Consider the following 6,199-nt stretch of genomic DNA (forward strand, 5'->3'; position numbering starts at 1 on the left):
AGTGTGAAACAAATACACTTTTGACAACTCCGCTGCTTCCCCAGAAAACAAACTGCACCACTGTTCCCATATGCTGGGATCTTTGGGAAGCTTAACAAGCTTAAATTTCCCCACAAACAAGAGCAATGTTTTGTGGTGACATTGATTTGTTGAAAAAAACTTTATGAAACTGGTACACTCTTAAAAAAAATGGTTCTATATCGGACCAGAAATGGTTCTATCACCCGCTTCATATATGGAACCCCCAAATGGTTCAACATAGAACCACTTTAATGGGTTCATTAAAATGAACCCCAAATGGTTCTTTGAATCAAAGTTAGATGGTTCTATTTAGAACCATTAAAGGTTCTTTATTATTATGAGTAATTTATTATTGAAAAGAAATTATAACCGATCCAGAAAATTATAAAAGTTTACTATTTATTAATTGTATTATACAGAAATCTGTATCTATAATCTATAAAAATTACTTAAAATCACATCTCTTTATTCTGTATTAGACAGCAAAACTTTAGTTTACATTTAAAATGTCTCATTTCATTCAACCATTTAGTTATTTAATTATTTCCATTAAGCATTTTCACTTTTTAATAAACATACATACGTTTATATATTATATATAAATAAAAAAATATATTAGTATTATATCTCACAATCTAAAATGACAGATCCCCAATTAACATTACAATTAGATCAAGTAAAAAGTTGTACAAGTAAGGGATAATGTATTGGCAGCATGTCATCACAGAAAAAAGCCCCAACAGTTTCTTCAGGACAAATGTCACGAACACATTTAATCATTTATAAATTTAATGTCGGATATGTAATTAATAGACATTGATATTTAATTTTTGTGTAATATAAAACAGTACCTGTCAAAATGATTTGCAGCATTGGAGTTTTTAGTTTTGAGCAGTAGTAGAATGTCACGACTGGCCAATCAGAATCTAGCATTTTAGAGAACCGTGTAATAAGAAATGGTTAATGTAACACATAAGATCAACACAAAGTTGCACAAACAGTCAATATATGATCAACATCAGTTATCACCTTAGCATGACAAATAACTACACAGACTTCTTATAGAAAGGGATTCCGTTCTTGGGAGTTTGTAAACAACAGTCTTCAAAAACACCCACACTGATGTGCACTGCTTGGTAAAATTAATGTCCAAAACATAAAAAAAAAGTTTAAAACATGTCAACATCACCAAGGAGGGTGTATTGCTGGAGTGACTGTCTGTCAAAAACAACGAAGGCTTGATGGCAGAGATCGCCATCTTCCAATCCAAGGACAAATGGGAATGGTTTTGTCACATCAGCCTCTCAGAAGAATGCAACCATGTTGGTCCCAACCTGTTGAAAACAGACATAACACTTGTTAGAATGCAGGCAAAGACTCTAATTGCATGATGCAGCATTATTATACAAAACCAAACAATTCATATTTCATACACACAAATGTAGTGTCTAGTTTAATTGTAATGAAATGTATAAATTTCTGTTTTATTTCAATAACCTTAAAATATACTCTTTGTTCATGCCAATAACTCAGATTCACAGTAATTTCAGATTCTGCCACGTCACTTTACCTGGCAGTAAGCCCGATTTTTTTGATTTTGCAACAAACTGCATACTTGCCCTTATTACTTAATATAGCCAACACTTTATTAGCATATATTATGTAATAAATAGAAGGCTGGACATTAACGTTTGTCCCTTAAGTTAATGTTTTGGATGTGCGAGTGAAAGACAATTTTTCTTGTCCGAGTTTTAACTCTATTCGTACTTGTAAACATGTCTTCTTGCTAGTTCACAAACAAAATATTAAATGTTTTAGGTTAAATGCTTGCAAAGCAAAGTGTGCAATACTTCCATTACTTACATAGACTTAAGATTTTCTTCCCACTTTTGTAGACAGGAGTTGGAATATCATCATGGGGTTCTGTAGAGATAAATGTTTAGGTTAAATTAGTAACTTTATTGTCATAATACACAGCAAACAACTATTGTATTCCCAAGTGTACCTGGAGGTGATTTGTTGATGCTCCTGGTTCTTGGCTGGGAAGTGCAGGATTCTGTCTGGAAAATGCAATGCCCAAGTTTCAAATAGCTTTTCGGCATGGTCAGGAAATAACACAGAGAAGTCTGGTGAACTCTGAAAATGACAAATCATGCATTCATTTTCAATAAAACTTTAATGTAAATTTATGCGATAATGAATGCTATATGTGCTAGCTTGTCAGTGAACTACGGCATGTAGTTAACGGTGCTTCACCTGTTTTCAGATTATGGCAATTTACTACTAATCACAAAACCGGCTTTACCGATTAGATAGGCTTGACAATTTTATACAATTAAAGAGATAGTTGGGCCAAAAATTATATTAAACCCATGAATTACTCACCTCCAAGCCGTCCAAGATGCATATGTCCATCATTTTTCAGACTAACACATTTTCAGTTATTTTAGAAAATGTTTTAGATCTTTCAGTTAATCAAATGTAAAGTTATGGGGTCCACTCTTTCAAGTCCAAAAATATTTGCATCCTTCCTTCACAAAATAAATCCATATGGCTCCACGATAATAAACAAAGGCCTTCTGAGGGTAATCCGTGCAGTGTTGTTGTAGAAATATAACAAAAATAACTAGCTTCTGCTAATGGCGCCATCTTGGTCGCGTCCGCATTTAAAATGAGAGCTGTCCTGAATACAGAGGAGTCTTGGATGGCAGTATTACCGGAAGCTAGTTATTTCCGTTTATAAAGTTTAAATATAGATATTTCTACAACAAAACGGCGCGGGTTACCCTCAGAAGACCTTTGTTTATCATCGTGGAGCCGTTTGGACTTTTGTGAAGGATGGATGCACATTTTTTGGACGTGAAGGAGTGGACCCTGTAACTTTACATTTGATTAACTGAAAGATCTAAAACATTTTCTAAAATATCTCAAAATGTGTTCGTCAAAAAAATGATGGACATATGCATTTTGAATGGCTTGGGGGTGAGTAAATCATGAGTTTAATATAATTTTTGGGTGAACTATTCCTTTAATCGTGCAACCTTACATACCACTTTTGAAAATGACATACTCACAGCAAAATAAGCAGGGATTCTTAATAAAGAAATGCTTTGATATGCCTCATTGTAATATCAACATATCACTTTAAATAATAAAAAACAAGTGCATGTTCATGTTACCTGTAAATAACTTTGTAAAAGCTGGTATCAGAACCTCAAAGTGACATTGTTTTAGCTTCTCCAGGAAAAAATATCCATCTTTTATCCATCAGGGTCTGTGGAAAAGAGCCAAAACTGTGATTTAAGTGGGGCATCATCAAAAACATTTGACAAAGATAAAAATGTCTGTAAATTACACAGACCAAATGAGAGTTCACAATATGTGACCCTGTCTGTGAACTCAAGGCTAAAGTTTCATGATCTAAACATGATATTAAAAGCATCAGTTTGATTTCAACTTTTACAACAAACGATTATTTATTTAAAACGTACACGTTTCTTCCTCATATTAACGTTATCTGTTTTAAACTGAATTTCTAAACCATTAGAATACGTTACATTGTAACGTTTCTAAAATTATTAAAACAAGCCATGTTTTAGACATATTTCATAAAACGTTTGATCAAACGAAATATTTAAATCATTTAAAAGCAAGCATAAACATCGTTTAGATTTACTGGGCATTAGCCAACGGAAGCTAATAAAACTAGTTTAATAACAGTTATGTCATGTGAACCATCATTTTGCATACTTTTGCATTCAGAAATAGTTTAAATGATTAAAAACAATGATACAAACCTTTTCCTTCAAATAAATCAGAAATAAGTCGATGAAAAACTGTTCATGAATCCTGAGGTAAACTCCCGCGTCAAGTATCCATGCAGTGAGAGCCAGGAGTTCAGCTGAGATGACGCGTCTGTGTGGGGGGATGGGAGGAGTTCTCTCTGGGGAAGAACAACACTGACACCCGGTGGTCACGCCGGTAACATTCCGACTTTGTGTAATTAAACTTTAAAATTGGCGTTCACTTTACAAACCGACTGCAAATTTGAACATTATATATATATATTCTCGCCTGAACTTATGTTTAAAATACATTTTGTGGACTAGAGAAAGTAATATTGAGAAACAGCTATGTATCTATTAAGCTGGCTCTGCTTCAAAATTACCCAACATATAACCCAACAAGCTCATCTTCGCTTAGGAGTTGTGTACACCAAAACTTTTAAACGCGGCTGAAAACGCCTTGAGGACGCCGAATGCCAGCTGTTTTTCAGCTGAGTGCCAGCTTTCTTCAGCTGAGCGCTTTGGTAGCTGTGATACTTCAGCTGCGAGCCAGTGTTGCCAGATCTCGCGAGACAAATAAGCAACCAGGCCTGTGAAAACAAGCCCAAAACAAGCGACTTTCTACGCACAAACCCCCCCCCCCCCCCCCCCCCGTCCGTCCGTCCGTCCGTAAGCCTCAAAAAACACAATGATGTTAGTTTATTTTGGTCAAAGCTGTGAGTGATAAGCACGCGAGACGGCAGAACGTTGCTATGGTTATTTATGTCAATCATCACATTTTCGGGAGTGAGTCTTGTTCCGTACAGACATGAAACGAACAGCTCCAGCATTTACATGCGGTTGTCATTCCCGAAAGTTTGCAGTGTGTACGAGACCATTGAGGAGAACGGGGCTGTATTTGTTATGTTTCTATGTGCTATCATGTTGTACGAGGTCCGCATGGTGTGCACGTATTTCACACTTAACTGATACTCTGCACAGTGCTTTGAGTCGTCCCACACGACAGGTTGAATCCATTCTTTTACTCCTTTCTCTTTCTCCCAGTCTTTTCCCACTTTGTCCCAGGCATTTGTTCCTCCAAAAACTCTCCTACAGTCCAGTCAGTCAACATCAGTCGCAACTCGCGCGCATTAATTTAAAGTTTACATCACTCACTGGTTACGTTTTCCTAGCCAGAAAAAAAACTGATTGCCCTGCTCTGCCTCTGATTGGCTAGTACTCGTTGCCATCTGGGTAAGAGCCAATTAGAAACAGGTGTGGGTGGGAAAAAACTGCTGTCTCCTGTGTGTATGGGGAAAGGGGAGAGACGGAGAGAACAGGCTAGACAAACTCCTACGTTTAAATAACATATAGAAAATATCTGATTGACAACTTATTATGGAGCTGGGATCAAGCCCAAAATAAGCAACTACACTTTGGAAACAAGCCCAAAATAACGCGACACGCGACTACTAATATTTGTAAGCGACTTTACAAAAAAGCAAGCCCAAAGTCGCTTATAATAAGCGGACTTGGCAACACTGCTGCGAGCCAGTTGGTTGCTGTGGTAATGTCCCGCCCCTCCTCCACTGTGATTGGGCGGCCGTGTGAGAACTGACATTGACGAGCGGAGCTTTTCTCCCAAAGTTGAATCTCTTTCAACTCTCGACGCTCAGCGCCGAGCGCGGAAAAACCGCCGAGCTCCGGTTTTCAGCGCGGAAAAAACCCGCTTGCGGCTGGCTTATTTGAAAAACGCCGAGCTTCCATTGGAAACAATTGAAAACATGCGCCGGCCGCGGGCGTAAAAGTTTTGGTGTACACAACCCCTTATGGTGCAACGCATATATACGCCACCAGAGGGCACTTTTGCGATTATTTGTTTTTAATGCCCCTTCAGGTTAAATTAAACATTGACAATATAGAATGTACAAAATAAAGAAAACACCTGGTTATTCACCAAAAACGCAAACTGCACTGTAAGTTTCATGCTAATGTACAAACTTGCATAAAAAAGCTCACAGGAAATAAGTCATACAATAAATATGAATAGCCTATTTGTTGACTCTCTCTTTATTTGACCACAGCCTATTGACACAAAAAGGTTTGTGAATGAGTTGTGTAGGTTTGTAAATGAGTTGTGTAGGTCTGTAATTATTGTGTAATCTTTTGTTTACACTTCAGTCACAAACGTGAATTATAGAACCATTTTAATAAAATGGGTTCTTTGCCCTCCAAGGGCTCTATATGGAACCCTTTTTTTGGTAAAAGGTTCTATTGGCCAAGTAAAGAACCCCATGGTTCTATATAGAACCTCAAGGAACCTTTATTTTTTAGAGTGTACGAACCCGACAAAGTGCATTCGGCACAGAAATTCTCTGTCATATGGCCAAATGGTTGGAACCTTTGCCCATGTT

At 37.1% G+C, this 6,199-nt stretch overlaps 1 long non-coding RNA gene across 2 annotated transcripts; it reads right to left on the bottom strand.

Annotated features, from left to right (window-relative positions):
* Positions 1 to 507: 507 nt before the first annotated feature.
* Positions 508 to 4,136, bottom strand: LOC135730764 (uncharacterized). Of its 2 annotated transcripts, XR_010526088.2 has the most exons (6): positions 3,819 to 4,136; positions 3,201 to 3,295; positions 2,027 to 2,157; positions 1,885 to 1,944; positions 1,051 to 1,355; positions 508 to 947 (listed from the first exon to the last, which is right to left on the bottom strand). It is a non-coding gene; the product is annotated as an uncharacterized lncRNA (long non-coding RNA). The 2 variants fall into 2 exon arrangements; XR_010526087.2 differs by having other exon boundaries at positions 508 to 1,355; positions 3,819 to 4,133.
* Between the last annotated feature and the right edge of the window lie 2,063 nt (positions 4,137 to 6,199).

This window comes from Paramisgurnus dabryanus, chromosome 20 (assembly GCF_030506205.2).
Source record: "Paramisgurnus dabryanus chromosome 20, PD_genome_1.1, whole genome shotgun sequence".
Lineage (NCBI taxonomy): Eukaryota > Metazoa > Chordata > Actinopteri > Cypriniformes > Cobitidae > Paramisgurnus > Paramisgurnus dabryanus.